The 21,982-nt window shown below is 37.8% G+C and overlaps 2 long non-coding RNA genes across 3 annotated transcripts in view; both read left to right on the top strand.

The window, feature by feature from the left end:
* LOC124299715 (uncharacterized) overlaps nucleotides 1-15,193 on the top strand; it is a 116,050-nt gene extending 100,857 nt beyond the window's left edge. For both annotated transcript variants that reach the window (XR_006907045.1, XR_006907044.1), the window contains exons 2-3: nucleotides 13,202-14,219; nucleotides 14,932-15,193. This is a non-coding gene — a long non-coding RNA (uncharacterized LOC124299715). The remainder of the gene's footprint in view (nucleotides 1-13,201; nucleotides 14,220-14,931) is intronic.
* Nucleotides 15,194-15,201: 8 nt separating this feature from the next.
* LOC124299716 (uncharacterized) lies at nucleotides 15,202-20,145 on the top strand. The gene is made up of 2 exons (XR_006907046.1): nucleotides 15,202-17,246; nucleotides 17,749-20,145. It is a non-coding gene; the product is annotated as an uncharacterized LOC124299716 (long non-coding RNA).
* Nucleotides 20,146-21,982: the final 1,837 nt, after the last annotated feature.

Here is a 21,982-nt window from a genome sequence, read left to right as displayed (position 1 = left end):
CGCATGCGTTTTGCTTCTAGCGCCTCAAGGTACGAGTGTCAGCGGTGCGCAGTCGCGTGCTGCGCGTAGCCGCTAGCTCTGACCGCTAGTTTCAGCTTCACAGTTACTTGCGGTATTAGAAAAGAGAACAGAATATAAGGCACGAGACACGTAGCTCACGCAGAGCATACTGCGAGAAAAATAAGAAATGAGAAAAGATATAGTAAAGATATAATAATACAAGTAAATTCGTGGGTTCATAGAATAAACAAAAGAAAACCACACTTACGAAATAGTAGAAAAGTCGTAGAAACAGAAATTAGGTTGTAAACTCGGTAGGCTGAACGTAGAGTTTGCCGCGTCGACAGATGATCCTGACAATCTCGTGTCATTTTCGGCGTGCTGCTGTCACTCGATTCGCGTTCTTTGTTGCTCTGCGCTGATTGGGCCAGCAGATCACGTGAGACACCTTCGCTCGTCTTTTCCACATGCGTGGTCTTATATTGAATTATCGATCCATCGCGTAATATTTGGAGAGGTTAGGGTCAGCCGCTTCGCGCTAGGTGTGAGAGGGAAAAGTGTACCCCCCTCACGGTATTGCGATTTGGATGCATGTGAAGGTCATGCAGGTAAAACGATGACAATAATTCTACTCAGGGTGCGACTGTATTATTGAAAAGGTAGAGATCCTGTTCTGACTCCTTGCCGTGCTGGAACTATCCGTACTAACTATATCTTCTTCGGTGTAGATGTATATTGGTGGAGGACAACTATTGGAACATCTTGGTGGCGATGATTCTGACACGGTGTTTCCATTCACAAGTCTGACGTGGCCCACTACTTGCTAACTCTGGGCTTGTTTTCGCGCAGCAGCCCTTTGTCAAAATGTGTGTAACAAGCAGACACGTTCTTTTCGATAGTCAACGGAACAGTAGACGGTATGGTAGGTTTAACTCTAGGTTGGAAGTGGCGTCGATGGGTGGACGGCACCATCGGCGACGCATCCTAGCGGCAGTTCCGGTATTTCCATGGTTCGAATCCTGGCCCATAAGTCTAGACAATGGGAGCTCTGGGTCTTGTACTACGCATGTGTGATTCTATTCACCATTTCGGCAATCATCCATCCACAGTAGGATTTGCGGCATTCTGCCCTCTGTGGCTGATGGTATAACGGTGGTGATCTAATAAGTGATCTCCGTACTGCGATATCCGATTCCTCCAACAGATGTTCTTGTAGACAGGTGCCTAGTGTTAGATAAAATTAAAAAATAGACAAACATTAACTCAATAAATTGATGTCACTTTAAATTACCTAGTTATTTATTCGGAGTACTGGCCTCAGACATGCCTTCGTCATGTTTCGCGCTATTCGGCGGAGTAAGGAGTGATTTACTTTAACCCTCGTGATGGAGTATAAAATACCACGTCACAAGCTATTTAAAAATTTGACGATCTGTGTTACACATATAAGATTCGTAAATTCAAATGATTAAATATTTGAAACGCAACTTTTTCCTCGAAGGGTGACAGTATCGGGTTCTTGTGCCTGAAAAAGCGGTTAGCTTCAGTACAAGATAATATAATCTGGGCTTCGAATTATCAAACATTGCTGCTTTTCCTTTATGTAGTTTGTTTTCCTACTCACCATTCTTTCATGAGAGAATAAGTGTGAAAATTCAGGATAAACTCGCCTTACAGTAGGCATGATTTAATTTAACTTAGAGTGACTTTTAATTTCTAACCTATACTTACCACCCCTGAAATCTATACGTAATGACGAAAAAATAGTGTCTGCATTAATTGAAATTCTTAGCTTGATCGAAACGGGTGCTGAAATCAATTTCAATTAGAAAATGTTTTTTTTTTCAATGCGCAATTTTCGAGTAAAGGAAAAAAATCATTGTTTGATTCATTTTATTTGGTCAGAAATAAGGGAAAAATCTGGAATGACAAGAAAAAAAAAAAAAAAAATCAAATATTTTTAGCAGATTAATTTACTTGATGGTGTTTTTATCACATTACAACATTGTACAGAGTATATTTATTTTACATAAAATGCTTATCTATGTTATAAACTTTATAACAGTTCATATGTCATTGATGGGTTTAAAAACAGTCGCTGTAAAAAAAATGTTTATTTAGAAAAAAGATGCAGGACGAAATTCTCTATCAAACCTATCTTTTCAAATTGAGTTTTGAGCAAGTTAAAAATATATTCTTCTGAACAATACTTATCCGGCGAAATTTCTTTTCGTCCCCTTTTTGTTGCAGGACCCTCAATTATGAATTTTCACAAACCTTGTATATAATAATTTGTACAGTAATTACACCGCATGTAATTATTAACTATTTATATCGCATATAGAATATATATCGTAACACAGATTTTCTCTGCTACTCAACCACTCAGACAAGCGATCGAGAACTTATCATGTGCGCATCGATTTCATTCATTACGACCCTACTATAAATTCTTAATAACTAACGCGCTAATCCCAAAACTAATCAATATCAGAAATCAAAAATATATCTCAATTTAACAATCTCAACTTAAGGCGGCTAACCGCGATGTAACCGAAGTTCGAACATTGAGCAGAACCCAAAATTGAACAATTATCGTATCGCTAAATTGAGCGCTCACACATAGCGATACGCGACCTACACTTTCTAAACACGCTAATCCGACTAGGCTCCTTGCAGTGAAATTTGGCTGCATAAAATATACCCAAAAAATATGCCTCTACTAAAAACCGTAAGTCGATTCTAAATGTCTACACAATCAAAAGCTACTCCACGCATTATCGCGAAAACTCAAGCTGCTACTACCAAGCAAGAAAAACTGTTCACGCGTCCGCGTCACAATTATTGGAATTAGAATTCTAATTAAAGGATTATAGGTACTTCGCGAGATAGATATTGTTTGACTCACAAAGTATTATTCATGTTCACACCAAATACGTTTTATAATTAATCGACTTGTTGTAGAGTTCCAGTTTTTATTGAGTTGCTTAAGGTTTAGCTATTAGTTGCTATTTAGAAGTGAGTCAAATCCATAGTCTTGCGATTTCTGATCACTCGGAATATAACAATTTTTAGGATTGGTGGGAAAGAGACCTGAAGGACATGAAAGGTGCGAAAAAGATCAGGTGAAATTTAAAAAGTTGAACAATAGGCAATAATTTCGCGACCACGCTGTCTAGGCTGGTTACCATACATATCTGTCGACAAACTGAATGTTGTAAAACGAGAAAAGCTCGTGTTAAGGGAATTTTTACGCGTTGATTTGCCATCGATAAAGGTATTTTTAGTTCAATTGTAGAATCCCGAGTAAACATATTGTCTTGCTAGATGTGTACTGGTCACATACCGGAATCGGTGTATCAGTACTTAGAATTCTACAAACGGTCTAGTTATAAAAGCTGACGGTAGTTTTATAATTAAATTAATCTGTCGAATCTACTTATTTTAATGTAAATGTATACGTCGCAACAAAAATGGCAAACGAATTTCGAGTATCTTCGTAACTAAATTACCAAAACGGCCAACCGTTAATTGTGCGCTGATCTAAATTGTTTTCGAAATTGGTCTCCGGGTCTCAGCGACACTAAAAAATCTCCCACAGTGTAGTCAGACATCCGGGAGGACTTAGCTCCCAATCCAAAAACACCGCTAACAACTATCTCCACTAACTCTCTCGAAAAATGTCGAAATTCGAACATCGGCGCTATAGGTTGCGAAAAATTACCCAGATCTTATTCGTTCTCGGATTAGGAAATTTTTGAAGTCTAGCTTATCGCTAACGTTGATTTGCTGTCAAGCTGTCGGTGCTCCATCGTTCGCTAGTTGCGTGTCGACAGTTTCCTGACGTTTTACGATGCTGTAATTTTTCGGCTACGACTCGCTGTCCAATATGAGGAAATCTCTTCGGCCTTGGATTTCCTTGCTTTGGGAGTACTTCGTTGGCGCTCTCTCCACATCCCTTCGATGCGCCGGACTCGCGGTGTAGCTTCGCTCTTTTCTTTCCTATGTCAAAGTTTTTCGTTTATATTGCCGCAACGCGCTGTCAAATTTCCCGCTCACTCCATGCCTGCTGTCGCGTATACTCGAAACAAAATTAAAAAAAAATCTTCAAATGTTTAATTCGCTACCCTGTAAAGTGTCCCGTATCGGAGTCTGGATGTGTGTCTCCAGTGCAGATTCAACCCTTCATCCTACGTTTATGCCCTTGTAGCTATGAAGATTTAACCCTCTACCCCAAATACTCAATCCTTTGTACATGTAAATTCCTATACCTACAAAAATCTGACCCCTTACAGCCTTCCCTCCCCCCTTCCATTAAAACTCGACAATGGAAATTGGTGCGCGAACCTCGCAGGGGGCTGAAGCTTCTCTAGTATATACATATATATATATATGTCAGATTACACGAAATTTAATTCACTGACTGCCGCAGTGACACGGTTAAATACAGTTTTATTGCATATGCAGGTCAATGATACAATATTCAAATATCGGTGTAATGATCTAGAACGTCTTCTCTCGGTCGTGGTCCCAAAAGAAGTGTGTCAAGCCTCCTTTTCTTTCCACTTCCAAAAATCGCCGTCCCTCCGTCACGTAAGCCATTCGTTGTTTTTACCCTCCACACCACCCGTAAGGGGGTGAGTCTGTTCCCAGAAATGCACTCATAAGGCGCAACCTTTTCTGCAGCCATAGAGCCCGATCCCTTGGCGCCTCGCACTTGGGTTTGCATAAGCATCGGCCGGGAATCGAGAACACTGTTTGGACGCAGCGTCGCTTGAAAATCTCGAACTCCTTGGCGATGCGACATATATATTAATTTATAGTATAGTAATTTAAAAAAGAGCGCCAGGATTAGAGTTATGCATCAAGACTTCGAGAGGGATCATCCAAACAAGTTGAGATTCCGTGACCCGATGAAAGATAACTGGTAGTGGTTCGTCAGAAAGGTCATTCAAGGACTATGGTTTTGAATTTGAGCTTCAACGTTTCGATCGGGTGATCCATTTTAACAGGCGGTGGGGAAATCTTGCAGGTAACCGCTAAATTTATTATTTTTCGCTCACTGTGAGCTTCGCTAACCCCCGTTCATTGTGTTGGGGTTTTAGTCGTACATGACTATTGAAATATATGTGAACGCTGACAAAATATGACAACAGGTGACTCTTGGATCGGATTGTACTTTCGATGAAAACATTTCCTGGAACTTTCAAGTTTTTTTAATTGTTATCGAACAGTTTTTAATTGACAAACAGTTGAATAGATACCGAATCGTAAAATTACTGTAGCAAAAAGCATCATTTATCTTTTGAAAGCCTTTTGTTCGCGACTGATTATTGCGAGATTAGTCTACGATTATATTGTGACATGTAGATACGTTTATTGGAACAGATAATTTGCAGTGTTGCACTTTTCTTTAACGCCGATCGATGCTTCAAATCAAATTTGGATATTATGAAATAACAGTAATTTTTTCAAAACCACGGTCTTTAAGTGGTTGCTGAGGTGAAGGATTCCTCACGTAAACTTTGTTCCAAGTCTTCGGTATATTTCGACACAAGATTCATAGCACCAGTTGCTATTTAGTTCGAACTCCACATCGAGAACTGATCTAAAAAGTTGATTTTTCGATGAAGCTGACTTCGACGCTGCAATTCTGTACTCAAAGTATCAATGACGGCATTGTATATGTTGGCTTGGAATTGTTCTCGAGCATTCGGCGACTACATCATTTAAATTTTCTTGATTGAATTTCACTTCCAAAGTGTTATTTTTGGCTTTCTCCTGTTTGAGATTTTTGTCTATGTAATTGTTGAACTTGTTTGAGACAAATAATTCAACATAGTCCAAACGTGTCATTGACTGTGGTACTGTCGGGTGACTAGTGAATGAATGACGCCAGAGATTATGGTTAACGGTAATACGGGATTAACAAATACTTTATTAACGAGAAAAGTCAGGTTACAGAAATTAGGATGGCGTAGTAGGAATGCGAAAGGCAGGGAAAAAATGAAGCTAACTAATATGTGCGTATGCACGAAGAGCGCGGCGAAGACTGATCAAAGATGTGAAAAAGTGCAGGCTCGCCCCCGAGTCGAGGCGAAGAGTCAGCGTCGCGCCATAAATATCACATGTAGGGAAATTCCCGGCCCTGTCAAACCCTTGGCTCTCTCAACTAGCGAGGCGAGGCCTGGGACCGGATTCCGAACATCAAGTGAGTTCGTGTTCGTCTTTATGGAAACGGAAATTTGTAGTGTGATGTCAATCTCTTCTTTCCTGAATAGTGTATGGCTCAGGAACTTGCGGTCTGTGCCATCTAGCGGCTAATAAATCGTTCTCTATCTGCTCGTGGTAATTGCCCACCCATTAGCACTCCGTGTTATTTCTATTATTTTTTTGTCTGTGGTGACGGTTTCTAACGTAACCTCCTATGACGCTTTGACCTCCTCGGTGACAAGTGAGTACAACAAAATTCGCATTCTAGTAAAATAACTCTAAAATAAGAAGTATACAGTATACTCAACACCCAACCTGTTGAGAAGGAATAAGAGGTTATGTATGGTTAATACAAACAAACGTCAGAACTAACATCTATTTTTCTCTCCTTTCTTAGCTATCGCCGTCTATCAACAGCGTGTGCCACTTCGTAACAATATTTAACATCGATAAGCTCTGTACCGACCGTGATGTTCATTAACCATCGACTATAATAACAGTATGGAGAACGGAAAACCGTAGAACTCACTAACTCGAACTCACTTGATGGTCGGAATCCAGCCCCTGTATGTAAGACCGTGGTCATGAAAGAGATGGAGGTCCTAGCCAGAGGGCGCGCGCGTCGCGCTGCTCTCGCTCCGTTTCTCCGCCGACCGGCCGCCGAGTCAGAAAATCTCCAACGCTGAGCGGAAGCGGATGTGCCGGTCTGATCCTCGCTCTACTTTCTCAAACCAGTTTTCCGTGTGTTTCCACAATCGACTCTCATCCTTTTCTTTGTAAACGTATTACTTACCCGCAAGAAAAGTAAGTACGGACGAAACAAAATATAACCTTACCGATCAACTCGACGTGCACGGTTCCGAATTATTCACGACCTTCCCATGGTACGGCGAGTCTCAACTCGACAATTTTGAAGAACAGACATTGCATTAATAAATATTGATACCGATACTGCTTTCCCGCAAATGCGGGAGAATAGTGCTACTTTTTTCCAACAAATGATGAAGAAAAGTAAAGAGGGAATATATGCCGCTTTTGTTCCGCTTTTCATGTTGAAAAGGGAACATTACGATTGAGTCAGAAACAAAAAGGTTTTGCTCATTATACAAAGACATATCATTGCTGTGCACGTTTTACCCAGTTTGAAGAAAAATTATTTTCAATCATTTAAAAACAAGCTTCAAATACTGTTTAATTATTTGCAAAGTGTATTATACTTACCGATTTTTTGCTAAAATTTGTTTGTCATGTTGATTTACACTCAACTAGTGATTCAGATTCTTTCGTTGACTAACTTTTCAAAGGTATACAAAATATCAATTTGTATCACGTATTGTTGTATTTTTTCGTAACAGTTACGAAGCAGTATGAGTATGCAATAACCATTGATCTTCTATGCGGTGTTGTTTTGTAGTCATGCTTCAGAAATTACAATATTGTCACAGGCAACTTAATTGTCAGTAAAATTGATAGTGAACGCGTACTTAAAAACGCTTGTCGTTACATGTCATGATCAGATTTTTGCACGAATCTTATTCAATTTTATGAACAATGGTCGAGGTGGCATTATTGACGCGTATTTTATTCTGGTGACAATTTTTAGTATTACATACACCTGTGTAATACATATAGATTAATGATAGTTTTTCAGAAGTTGCATTTTGCATCCGTAGCTTCTAAGATATTGCGTATATTTCAAAAGGTAACAAAATCCGTAGCACCTCATTTATAGTGTGAAATTCTATAATTTACTTCAGTAACATATATTCATTTTGTGATTTATTTTTTAACGCGGCGAAGCTTTTTTTCAAATAATATGTACAAAGACAGTTTATTTATCCAAGAAAATTTTTGGATGCTTAATTATATCGATTTAGTTATTTATGGCTTTTTTCTTTGCGTAGATGCTTAATGGTAACATTATATGAATAACAGTTTCCTGTTGACTTGTTTACAATCTCTTTTTTGGCCTTTTAGGTATATATAGAATTATTCCCTCACTCATCCATTCATACCGCTTCAAAAGGTTGTCACTGGAGCAGTGAAATACATGTAAATTAATTTATAATGAGTACGTGAGTATTTATATTATCGTTATTTATTTATATATAAAGAAGTAGGAAGAGAAAATTATCGATTAAACTCACGTTTATATCGAACCATAATAACTCCATAACCAAGATTACCATTTCAATTCAACATTCTGAGGTCGAGAAAATACGATTCATCATCTCTATTTCGAACTGTAGATGTTATTCGAAGTGAGGTGAAGATGAGATGAGGTGATCGAAGATGATCATAGATGAAATTTATCGTTGTTATCTTTTTCGTAGACTAAACCTTTATATATTTTCTCCAACTTCGTTTTCATAGTTCGTTATGTATTAATAATGTATTTAGTTACAAGTTGCGATGGCATTTATAAGAATAAATGTAGATTACCAAATCTCCGCCACATTCACATTGTTCAATTGAGCCTTTTCTCTCGAAATTTAAATTTTCTACGTATTGAATGCCTTCTTCATATTAATGGATTAAGTTAATCTTGTTTCATTTTAATTTAGTTGTAACATCAGTATTAAAGAGATTTATATTTCACAACGGTTAAATTGTACTACTTGACTAAAGAACTTCTTTACATGTTATCTCTATCATTCGTCTTCTCAAAGGTGATCGAGTCTTTATATCTGTTTCACTTGCTCTCTTAGTAATCAAATTTATATTATACCTCCAGAGTCAAAATTCTCACTACGCGGTGAATTTGAACTAAGAGTTCTCTTCACAATAGTCACACCAATTAACTACCGATGTGGAATGTAATTTTCTACAATTCCAACTATCACTGTTTTAATATTCAATTTAAAAATAACGAGCCAGAAAAATGCTTCAAGGAACTTTGATTATCACAATCACATTATAGGAATTAATTTTGCCCCGTTTTCAAATTATATTCTTATGTAAAACGCAATGCGGTGATATTCGTAATGACGCCGATAAGAACTACTCGACAACGAGAAGATGCACTCCAGTTTCGTTCGTTGGAATCTAAAATGAAGGCTTGTGGCTTCCCAGTTCCACCAACTGTAGGGAACGCTTTCAAAAGAACGCGAATTTACGAACAATCGACCACTGATCGTTTATTCACTACATCATCTACAAATCTTCGTATGCGTAAATAGTGGAACAACAAGACGGAGTGGTTGAATTCCACAATAAAAAACAAATGTCCAATTAACATGAAAAAGCTTTCACCAAGGCAAGGCTTCGCATGCGTGAATAGTTGAACAACGAGATTGAATGGCCACCAGAGGATGCTTCTATCCTACGTATTTCGATTAGTCTGAGATGAAAGACTTCGAACGTAGTTAACGACCGATTTACCACCGATCGCTTATTAACTGGATCATCTAGAAATCTTCGTATGTGTGAAGACTTGAACACCGAGACGGAGTGGCTGACTTCTGAAATCAAGAACAAATTTGCAATCAACGTGAAGAGGCCATCACCCTGGCCAAAAGAGTTGCCTGCTGCAGATATTTTGCAAGTTTCATCAAACGCGGTGAATGCTTCTAAGAGAACGTACGTACATAATGATCAGGCGAAATTAGATTCAAGACGTGTCATTCAACTCACTAATCCAACATGGTCTGATTATTTCATGAGAATAGTAATTGGATCATATAAAAATCTTCGCATGCATGAATAGTTGAATAACGAGATGGAACGGCAACCAGAGGATGCTTCTACCTTACGCGTTTCGATTAGTCTGAGACGAAAGACGTCTAGTGTAATTGATGAACGATTAACTACTGATCGTTCATTCACTGGATATTTAGTCAGTGAATCATCTCGAAGTCTTCGTATGCGTGAATAGTTGAACAACGAAATGGAATGGCCATGTAAGGATTTTTCTACACTACGTAATATGATTAATCAGAACTCAAGGACGTCGAGTGTAATTGAAAAGAGAAGATTTTACCCCGGAATGTCAGGCTCTCATACTCCATCTGGTCTAGAATCAAATATCAGGGGGTACATTCATCATCTTCCTTTTAACGTTCATTTGGTTTACGAGTACTTCAAGCTTATGGTTAGTACTACCGAGTGAACAGAATCTACGGGTCGATTGTATCATTTGTCCTAACTACTGTTTTGAATCATCGTTTTTAATGGTGCCAACCGAAGTTCATAACCGCCTGCAGGCTCACCAGTATATTATGCATCACAGCGTTTTAGACTAACGTTGCATTAGGGGAATTACCCTATTTACACCATTTCTTGAATATGTTAGATACACTTATAGGTTAGATTAGTCAACAGTATAGTCTAAGTTAGATCAATTCATTTTTCCCATATTTGTTTCTGTATGTAGATTCATTAATGGTGATTACAGTTCAGTACTATTCACTAACCAATATTCACCCATTATCAGTTTAACAATTTCTTATAGATAATTTTCCGAAAACTTGATATTATGCGTAATTAGAATTTATGTGATTTTACTTAGTACACGAGTAATACAGCTAGATAGTATATTCAAGTTCCTCGGAGTACTGTTTTTCCTTTTTGGTCTTTTACCACCTCACGTTACATTGGTTATTCAGTACTCGTGGAGGTGATTAGCGTCATCCACTTATTTGCACTATTTTCCTCATATTCACGATTTTTTTATAGTATACCTAAGTGAACGGCCGTTATTTCGAACAAATAATGTAATAGTAGTTTAATCTACGATTTATCTTACAATTAGTTGTGGGTATTTCACTAGCAAACCCAATAGAAGGTTAAGTCTTTTTTCCGATATCGAATCTTGATTTTTAATTCTCGATTGTTTTCTGAATTCTTATCCTTTAATTTCCAAAATCGTTTGATTATAATACACAATTATATGTCTTATACATCTTTCAAAAGAGTAAGATTTCGCCGCTCTGTGGCGTATAGCTTGTAAGAATAGCATTTTTGGATTATATAAGCATCTTTCGACAGAGTTGTGCCAAAGTGTAAACGATTTTTCGTTATTTACGCTAGATTATTTTTAGGTTTAACTCGCGATACAATATATATAAAAAATTGCCACCAGAATGATATATCTACGTGTGCCAATGGTGCATCAAATCTGATTTTAACATGTGGCAGATCAGTCTAGATCAAATCTAATGTTTCCCTGACTGACCACATCATTTGTCTTGAATTTTTATTATATTTATAATTCATTTAACAAATTTGGATAATAACTGATACGAAATGAAATTGTCTGAACAAGTTTCAGTACTCAATTCTGGTTATCCTAAAAACCAAACTGACAATCGAGAAATAATTCTCCGGAACTAATGTGGACTCGTTTCTCCGAATCTTCGGACCCTTCCACAGAGGTTCCGGTTCCTGAACCTTTGCTACCGAAAAAGCGGAACCTGGACTTTTGATAGATGCCAACGCTTCAACCGAAAGCTGTATTGCCACAAAAAGACGGCGCAAAAACTGATTCACTTTTTTGCGATTACAGACTTGTTTCTGGTTATCGAGAAACCTAACCGACGATGGATAAATTATTTTCCATGACGAATGAAATCAGCATATGTTGTTTCGTTCCGTACGATGCTTTAGGAGTTTTAAAAATAATCACACTTGACGCATCGTTCGACGTCGCATTTAGCAACGAAGATGACAAGTCAAACGAGATCTGAAGCCGCCGCACGATCGCTGAACGTAATTATTTACAATGGAACAGATTTAATGAAACAATGTATTGACTCGTAAGGTAGAAAGTACACGTACTTCATTTCTGCGTGAATTAATATTTGGCACCTGGTGCGAATTAGAGGTTATGATTGTGACGAAAAATACTCGGTATGCAAAAATCATTTTCCGGCAGCAATTCATATAAATTATCACAATTCACAATTTGGTGACACAGCCATTGGACGAGACCATATTGAGCTACGCAATCGAAATCAACGCTATTTATACTTAGCTCTGCATCAAGACCCGAATGAGCTGATTGTTTTAAATCGTTTATTGTGGGTTTGCTGATGTTCGATAATGAGTTCTCGACGGTCGATATTCGATAGTTTATTCATTGTTAATTGGAAAAATCGGCTAGAGAATTTTTGTGACATTAGTCCCTTATAGTCATATTTTGCCATCGAATAGAGTTCTACTTTTGCGGAATCGTTTGCAGATGTTTATTACCGCTTCCCCAATCTTAAATAGTCCCTCAATTATCTTTAAAAATTGAAAAAAAGATTTCCCCCCTCAAGAAAACAAACTAAATCGAATGTAGTTAGGAACTAGTTCCGGGAGCTTGTACAATTCCATCGCATCTAACTTACGACAGTTCCTCATTAACTGTAAATTGTATTGAAATTCACCAATACAATGATTCATCGTACGGAAAATTACGTTAATGCAATTTACAGTTGATGAGAAGCTGTCGAAGTTAAATGCGCCACGGCTGCCATGGACAAACTCAAGGGACTAATGCCTCACTACAAATGTTTTAATTTTTACGACTAGCAAGCATCTGGATTGCGTCAAAAAACACCTACAAACGACCAACAAAGGATTACAGAAAGCCTTACAGAAAATTGAATATTAATGGATCATATCCGCTTGTTTGTACTCCGTCATTGAGCTGAGTTGAGATCTCCTCGTCATTGCGTCTTTTCGACGCTACCTGTAATATGTTTCAAGTCATTTCGATTTACTTTGCAATTTGATAGAGAATTCCCTTGTTTTTATGTACTTTACAAATACATGTCCTATTTCTTTGGTAACTTTGACTTGTTCTACGTTATCGCGGTCAGAATATGATAGAAACTTCTGAGAGCCCTACCTGACGGGCAATTTGGCTTGACAAACTTGTGCCTGGATACATCATCATTGCTCCATTTATTTTGTACATTCCATCTGTGAGTATCCGCTGACTTGTAAGTTAATTGGTTTTTTTTTTTTTGTACATAATTACAAACTACTTGGTTGTATGTTACAGTTACATGGTCTAGTTCGTATTGAACTTCCATTACCAACCCAAGGCCCGCGATGATTTGAGATATTGGCAGGCTCAATTCCTCCGTTTCCGTCAGGGAACACCACCTTACCTATGTAACGGTTGAAAGTAACGCATGGTGAGTCAGGTAGGCGCTATGTCATACATCTACTGATTTGCCCATCCGAAGCATCTGCATTTATACTAAAATGTAAGGAAATAAGGTGGAACAATACATTATACGCTTTAGGTGAACCAATCAGAAAACACATCGGCGGTGACATCATAAAGGCACCAAATTCAAACCTAAATAACGTCAACGTAATTATCCTTTGTAGGTCATGAAAAAAACTTGATATTTTGTCCTTCAGCGTTTATGACTGGTATTTTCAGCAAACAGAATATTCGAAACTAAATAAGAAACCTCAAGCAATCTACTTACGTGCAATCAGTTGTCAGATACACGGGTACCATGTTACATTTCTGTGACGTCATCTTTGATATGCGCAGATTGTAGATGCGCAGTTTTTCAATTTCTTCATCATCTCTTACCAGATTCTTTGCCGTCGGAGTTCGAATCGTGCATCCTAGTCGCACCGCCTTGGTTCCCAATTTAAACTTCCCTGACGCCCTGATGATGACCGCCAGTGTCCCATAATCATCGTCAACTTCTTTTTACTTTTCAGGAAACGCCTTCACCATGGTAATAATTTGACTAAGGATATTATGACACATAACAACCTTATATACTTTATGTTTGTGCAACATGCTCTACCTGCTTCGTAATGTCAAATTTGAACATATCTTCGCGGTTAAACTCATCTGTTTCTTGTTCGTTTATATTTCTGCCAGCTGACTTGTGTCAGTCTGAAACTTAGCCTCTGCCAACTCTGAAATATCTTGTCTCCTAACCCTGCCTTGATTCCACGTTACGTGTACGCAATAACTATTTTACATACAATTGAAACAGGTTTACATGGAACCGGCCGCGTTTCGCTCCTAGAATCGAATTTTCTAATAGGTAAGTTACACTTCCTACTTGCTTCTTTAATTATATATTAAAGAATTTCGATATTTTTTGGAAGAAATTTAAATCATTTGATAGATTGAGTAACCCTAAGTCTCCCATCTTGAAGTTTGTCATCTTGTTAGTTGCATCAAACCTATCCGCACGAATTTTGCCTTTTCGATCAATTCGCTTATTCCCGATAACAATCTTGTAGTTTAATGGAAGTTTTCAATTGATCCTGAAGGATCCACACTTCCCAAAATCGTTTCGGTTTTTCTAACGCGTACACGATTGCTAACAATTCTTTTTCCGTAGTGCAATAATTAAGTTCTGCTCTTTTCATTTTACTACTACGGAAGCCAATGATTAAATGTTCTTGATTTTTATTTACCTATTATAAAAATGTACCGATCACGTAATACCAGCATTACATCGAGGATAATATCTTTTACTAGGTGTATCGTCATTGACTTGCAAAATAATTTCTTTATTCCTTCAAATTGCTCATCACGCTCAGCTGTCTATTTCCATTTCATGCCCTTTTTGTATAAATTAGAATTTGAGGCTGGAAGAATAACGCGGGTAAAGGTTTGCCGATTTTCATTCAAGAAATTCATCAAATTTTTACTATAGATCCAAGCAAGTAACTGAATAATGTTACTTGTTATGAATTTCAATTACGATACTAATTCCTAATGTAATATTTTCAATTTCATTATTCTAGTTGCCACCAAGACTTTATCATGAGCAGCTTGGAGTGTGATGTGCTGGCCGTGATGTCGGAGTGGTTGGCAGAATATCCAACGGACCAACTTGAACGATGGGAGGAAGTGTGGGACTGGATTTTTCAAAAAACATACTGCTTGAAGGAAAAATATGTGGTTACCAGAGGTGGAGAGGCAGTATCCCGGGACTGTTGCGATGGTTTTCTCGATCCCTACTCGACGAGGGAGACCTACTGGCTCGTAGAAAGACACAGTACTCCAGATATGGTTTTATGCGCAGGTTGCAATCAGCTAGTAGGGCGATTGGCATCGTATAAGTGTTAAACCTGCGTTTCCGAGTATGAAGATGTTATGCGGAGGGAAGATTCCATCATGAGGGTTTAATTTACTTGCATGCTTCCTGATTGCTTCCTGATTGCTTCCTTCAATTTTTATGGAAGTTGTACCGATGTGGAAGATTCACATACATCGAAATAATATTTGGGCCTTCTCATTCATTCTGAACCACTCCTTGCCCTCTGGATCTAGCATAATAGGTTAGTGAGGCCCACTCCAGCCTTTCACACAAGTGTGGGTAAGAATTTCCGTGTAAAAATGGAAGGTACCAATTACGAAACAGGTCAAACAATCGCACGCTAAAGAATGAACTCAGATGAAGGTTGCAGTATGCAGCATCAGGGCAGTTTTAAAACGTCATCCACCTAGAACAGTTCTTCAAAACCCTCTAATCGAGGCAGTTCAAGAAATTTTTTTACCAAGAACACTTCAACGTGAACCTAAAATTCGAATAGTTTACAAAATCTCTTAGAAACAAGGCAAGTAAAATAACTCTGCAGGAATTTCGTGCCTGTCTTCTTATTTGAATAAACATCGTTTTCACTGTAATGATCAATCACCAAAATTTCGATACAACTAAAATTGAATGAACCTTATCATCGTGTTAAATCTATATTGTGAATTTACCAAATTAATTACCTTCATAAGGACTAAATCAAACTGGAAAATTTACTAAACTATCTTCGTACCGATATTAGTATATCCGTTAGCGTCCTATCTGGCATTGGTTAATTCTTTTTCTCTACTTTACCATTTTCGCAATTGCAATTGCATCATTCATTAGTCCACCGGCGCCCTATTTGGCCTGGGTGAATTATCCTTCTTTCATTTGAAAAACCTTCCACAAAACCCCACGGTAGATGCCACAAAGCTAGATCTGAACAGCTAAGAAAAAGAGCTTATAAATATATACATATAAAAGTGGATTTTCTGAAGATTTTACATATTCCTTGCTGTTTTAAATTTCTATACTTTCTGTCATGCCGTGAGCGGAGTTACTGTCTTAGGGGTAGGAAAGAGTCAGTCTTCCATTATTGGTTAATTTTTGTCTGGTTGGATATTCGGGCACTGGTCTGTCTATATAAGTCTGTTTCATTGAAAAATTTCGTATTATTACTTTGAATGTCAAGTAAGTCTTGAGCATCACGTACCGCAATCACGAGATCTCCCTTCCTGTCATTCTTTGTCATAGAGACAGCCAAGTATCCCATGTACAAACGTTTCTGGGTGAACTCGCTCATGTTGCTTTGGCAGAATTTGATTTTCCCAGACTGGATGAGCCTGCGCAAATCTGCCATAGGTATGTTGTGTTTTTGCATAGAGTACTGTTCTAGTTACTATATTTATCTCACTTATTATGTGTGTTTTATTAATACTCCGATTCATTTTGCTAATAACGTACACGTTTTACTTCGTGACGAGTCCATCGAAGCTTCGAGATATCCTGCTCAGGTTGCATCAAAAATGAACCTTGCTATTCATGAGGTTACGTTGTTTGACCTTGATAAAGTTCAGTGCTTAGTGTCTGGCGCTTCGAACTATGAATCCGAAATGTATGTATGGAATTCAATGGCTTACGGAGGAACGATGTGGCGAAGAAGCTCCCGTCTAGAATTAAGTCTATTCCATTTTGCCAATCCCCGATGGGTTTTGGATTGATTACAACCCCAATTATTGATTGAATTTAGTAACGTTGATCAATCGATGATTTTTGAATTATTTTCAGTTGGCATTCGCGGTCCGCTGCCACCATTTTATTTATAAGTAGATCAGTTACGTTCTAGAAGGAACATTGCGAGTTAATTCTGATTCGCTGTCTGATTTAGTTACACCCTTGACTTACGTAGCTGATGGTATATGAATCTGGGAAATCTGCTGAGCAGCTCCTTAGGACTTCTCGGTCAGCTCAATCAAAGTCTAAGTTTGTCAAGTTTTGGGGAGAGCCAACGATCGTTACGGGCGATTGAACCAATAATCGGTAACAACACTTAGATTTAATACCCGTTTATTCATCCAATCTCCTTCAAGATCTCAACTAATAGTTTGTTGTACAATTGCTGTACAAAGTCATGGTTATCACGTATCACAGCCACAAACTGTTACTTAGTCTCGCGGGTCTAAAATGATTGGTCGAAGTTGATTCACTTGATGGTTAGGTTACCGATTAGGGAGTAGACTCTTGACGGGGTGTAAGCACGATACGATTGATTCAGGAAAGCAAGCGGTGAAGCGCTAACTGGTAAATATTCGTCTGGAAGATTACGGCTTTGGGTAGGGGTCAGTCTATATAAGTCTATGTTTGAGGAAATTTTCTTATTACGCTTTGGATTTCTCGGACCTAAAAAAAATATGACAAATTATTCTTGAAAATAGTCGAAATCTTGAAAATCACTGTGAGTATAGTGGTCTCGTACAATTGCGCTAAGTTTAAATCGAAGTGTGTGACTTGATTTTCAAATTGCTTTTTGGTTTTGTTACAGTCATACGTTTCCCTGAAGAGGTTCGTGAATATAAAGGACATCGAAGATAGGCGCTACACCAAGTCACTTATCCGGAGTGAAGCTAATGGTTTCGAAAGATCGGGCCTACATCTTTGAGATTCGCAGGATGCAATAGATTATTGTGGAGTTCGGTGGCTCGTCGAAAGATGGTAATGGGGAAGAGTCCCCGATTTATAACTGGAACCAGGTGGATCGTCAAGGGCCCGAAGGATTGTGGGCAGTTTATAATCCAAATTATGAACATCACTTCAAGTTGCAAGTTTTATTGTAGAATTTGTCAAACTTTTACTTGCTTTCTTTGCAAAATATATATTTTAACATTTTTCTATATTCAATTGTCTGATTGCTTTTTTATTTATATAAGTGAATTGATAGATTATCCGCATTCGCGTCTGGTGCGCTCCCACGATGTAAAGTGTAGCGTAAGAGGATCTCGTCTCTCTTAATCAAAGAAAGAAAACGGCCTAAGTTGGGACCATCCAGGGAAGGCCTAGGTTGCCTCCTTGCATGAACTCAGGGGGCTATGCGGCTGTCCACGGCAACGTGTGTGGGAAATGTGGCGCACTGTCTGGTCCTCAGAAAACACTGGACTCAGGGTACATAGAAAAGAGATCTCAAAGACAACGGTTGTGCATGCTAACTCAAGTCTATTCAATTCTTGCACTGAAAAAAGAGTGTTGTTATAACAAATAAATATAATTCGTTGACTATTTTGAGAAAGCATTTTTAACTGTTGAAAAAATTATTAACGTGCAATAAACATGTGTGCTATTACAACTACAATTGAAATTTTGTAGTATTGGAAGCAAATAGAATACTAACCTCTCACAAAAATACGTTTATTATTGAAAACATAATATAAAATTGTAGCAGGCAAAGTCAGAATTGATTAAAAAAAATTTCTCTTTGACCAAAAAGTTAGCACTAATTTGAGGGAATTTCATTCGTTGTTATTTCGAATGAAGATTTATTAACAGTTACCAAATCTTGTTTGAGGATTCGAAGCTCGTAAACCCACTAATCGCACGTTCCAAGCAGGTTCTTTACATTTTACACGCGGTTCGTAGGCCGAGCGGTTGACTTATAATAAAAGCCAGTGTGACAGTCCAACAGTAATGTTATGCAACTGATATTAAAATGTTAGGGCTTATCCGACCTTCTCCCATTATTTAAATGTTGGTGCAGTGGATTTTCATAGAATTCGTTGGCTCCTCGAGGGCATATATGAATTTGTAACTTCGTTCAATAGTAACCTAAAATATATCTTCATTAGACATTTAATTGTATCTTGTTTTGTGTGTTAGAATTTATTATCCTTCCCATAAAGTAGTCTGTAAGTGAGTTTGTAAGTTATTTTCAGACTTTGGTCCTGATTTAATAGTATCCTCTGACGATTGAGCTACTTGGTTTTACTGAAATTTTCATTGCTCAACGCAAGTGAATCTTTCGTTATGGTCCAGCATCCACAAAAACAGAAGGAACCAAATGGGAAGTACGTTGGTAAACTGCACGTTAAAGAACAAACTCTAAAAAAACGTTTCACTGTTCAAAAACGGGGCAGGTTTTTTAAGCCTTTTTGGCAAGCGGTTCAAAACCATTTTTTCACTAGAGAAGTTAATTGTTATAAAATCTCTCAAATCGGGACAAATTCTTTAATATTACTGAAGAAATTCCATATTTCTCTTCTTTTGAAGAATATCATTTTCATATTAATATTAATCATTCTAATTTTATTTCAACTGAATTTGAAGAAACGTCATCATTATGTTTAACTTTTTTTTTATTTGTGAGTTTAAAGACAGAGAAATAAAAAAAATCATATCTCTAAGCAGTGAAGATTTTAAAGTGATTGTTAAATATTTCTCATTTCTTTGCTATTATGTATACATGCATAGTTTCTACCAATGTTCGAAATTTTGACGCGAGTTTCTGATTCTAATTTCGATAATATTATTTTCCGTAGTGTTTCTTAATCAGGTGCTAAGTGTATAATCTGAATTCAAATTTTGTCTTTGTGTTAGAGGAATTTTATTGTGCTAAGAGACGATTCATATATATTGGAGATATGTGTATAATCTGAATTCAAATTCTGTCTTTGCGTTACAGAAAATTCTTTTCTCCAAGAGGTTCGCACACTTCGTGGAAGGCCGCCGACTTTGAGATGTCGCGACTTACGTCGGGCAAGGAGGGATCGATTTCTACGTGATTCGTTGGCTCCTTGAGGGCAGATGGCGACATGAGTCGCACACCAACGATTGGGATCACCCTGCTTGGTACTCAACGAGGGAACTGTGCGCAGCTTAGGACGAGGATTATTAGTCTGGCACTTCAATTGTTGGTTTTATAAAATACATGTCCAGTCGACATTTAATTGGATCTTGTTTTATGTGTTGGAATTTATTTCTCTTCCCATGAAGTAGTCTGTAAGTTAGCTTATAAGATATTTTCTGGTTTTGATCTCAATTTAGTATTATCCTCTGTCGATCGAGCTACTTGATTTTGCTGAGGTTTGTTCCGGTATCCCGCTATGTTCTGTACTTCGTGATATTTCTGAGAGTGTCCGTATAACGTTTCGATTTTCGAAAATATTTGTATCGTCTGTGGTTTCGTTGATCGTCTGCATTTCTTGGTCTGCATTCCGTTCTCGCGTTCGTCTAGTTTTGTTCGGTCGCTTACTCAAGTGTAGTAACAGAGATGAGTAGGGAGATCTCCAACGCTCGGCTTTTCGTGATACCAGCTAGGTTGGAGCGTCGACGTGACACCTAGGCGGCCACGCACCGAAGGTGGCCCATTTCCGACCTGACACCTAGGCGACCATGCACCGAAGGTGGCCCACAATCGTGCATATATAGATATACTCGGTTGCTCGAGCAAGCGGTTGCCAATCGCATCCTTGTCCCCGCTCGCACAAATCTTTCCAGGAATGCAAGAATTGGGATTTTTTTGTTTCAATTATGAATGTCAGCGAATAAAAGTATCTCCAGATTTGATAAATTTTGGATTCAATTAGCGGACGCTGAACCAAAATAATTAACCATTCCCAGCCCGAATACTTTTTTTTTTTTTTTAATAAATATTATTTTTTTATTGATATGAAAATATGTGACGCCTGGTGTTCTCGAATATTTGTACACGCAGTCTATGGAAAAATACACGAAGCCAGCTCGATAACATTTATGCAAAATGTGCAATGGGCAAGTGGTTGGAGGAATTTTTTTTTTCTCGAACTGAATCTTCCAGAGAACCATCAGCGAATTCCAAGCAAGCTCCATAAACATACCGAGCAAACGCGCGATCACGGACGTAGCTGTGGTGTGGCTGAGTGGATACCACATGAGGATGAATTTTCAATCACAGGTTTTTGCGCGAAGTTTTCCTGTATTTAAGTTAATTACTGCTGCCTTTGCTATAATACTGCATTCAAGTCTTAAACAAAACACTAAAAAATAAGTTGACCACTTAATGTAAAACAAAATGTTAGATTGAGCTTAAAATTTAAGCCGGAGTTACATAAACTAAGATAATTACAAGTGCAATATTGTAAACATTGAGCATTTATTGTTCATCTAAATAAATATGGTTTCCTCCTCAAAAAAAAAAAAAAAAAAACCATTAGGATGGAGTGATGCGGGACACGGGTTCGATCGCAGTTCACTCTTTTTTTTTTTTTTTTTTTTTAAATTCAATCCCGGCTTTTTTTTTTGTATTTTCGGAGAGAAGAAACAAATCAAAGAAAGAAAATTTTGAGAGCCGGTCGATTTTTTCCTTCTTTCCGTTTGCTTTTTTTTTACTGAACCCACCTTTTTTGTAGTGGGGGTAACCCAGACGAGAACAAATAATTGAAACAATAAAATTCCGAGAGCGAATCGATTTGTTCCCCGTTTTTGGCGCCTCTTTTTCGATAAGGAAAAGTTTTGACAGTAATGTAAAATAGAGATTACTAAACACAAATGTATTGTTTTTTAATAACACCGGCCCACAAAAAAAAAAGTGGTCTGTACTTTTGACCGGACCTACCTATCTTTATGTATTTTGACGCGCTCAATCAGAATCTGAAGTCAGTTTTGCCCGTACACCACCCTCAAAATTTTGAGTAAATTGCAAAAAACCATAATAATCGCCAAAAATTAGCATTTTTGGTAAGAAAAAAATTTATGGAAGTATAGACCAAGTATGATTTTTATGCATTTTGGTCCGCTAAACCCAAATCGGA

Source organism: Neodiprion virginianus, chromosome 3, assembly GCF_021901495.1.
Source record: "Neodiprion virginianus isolate iyNeoVirg1 chromosome 3, iyNeoVirg1.1, whole genome shotgun sequence".
Lineage (NCBI taxonomy): Eukaryota > Metazoa > Arthropoda > Insecta > Hymenoptera > Diprionidae > Neodiprion > Neodiprion virginianus.
This window is presented reverse-complemented; position numbering and strand designations above follow the sequence as displayed.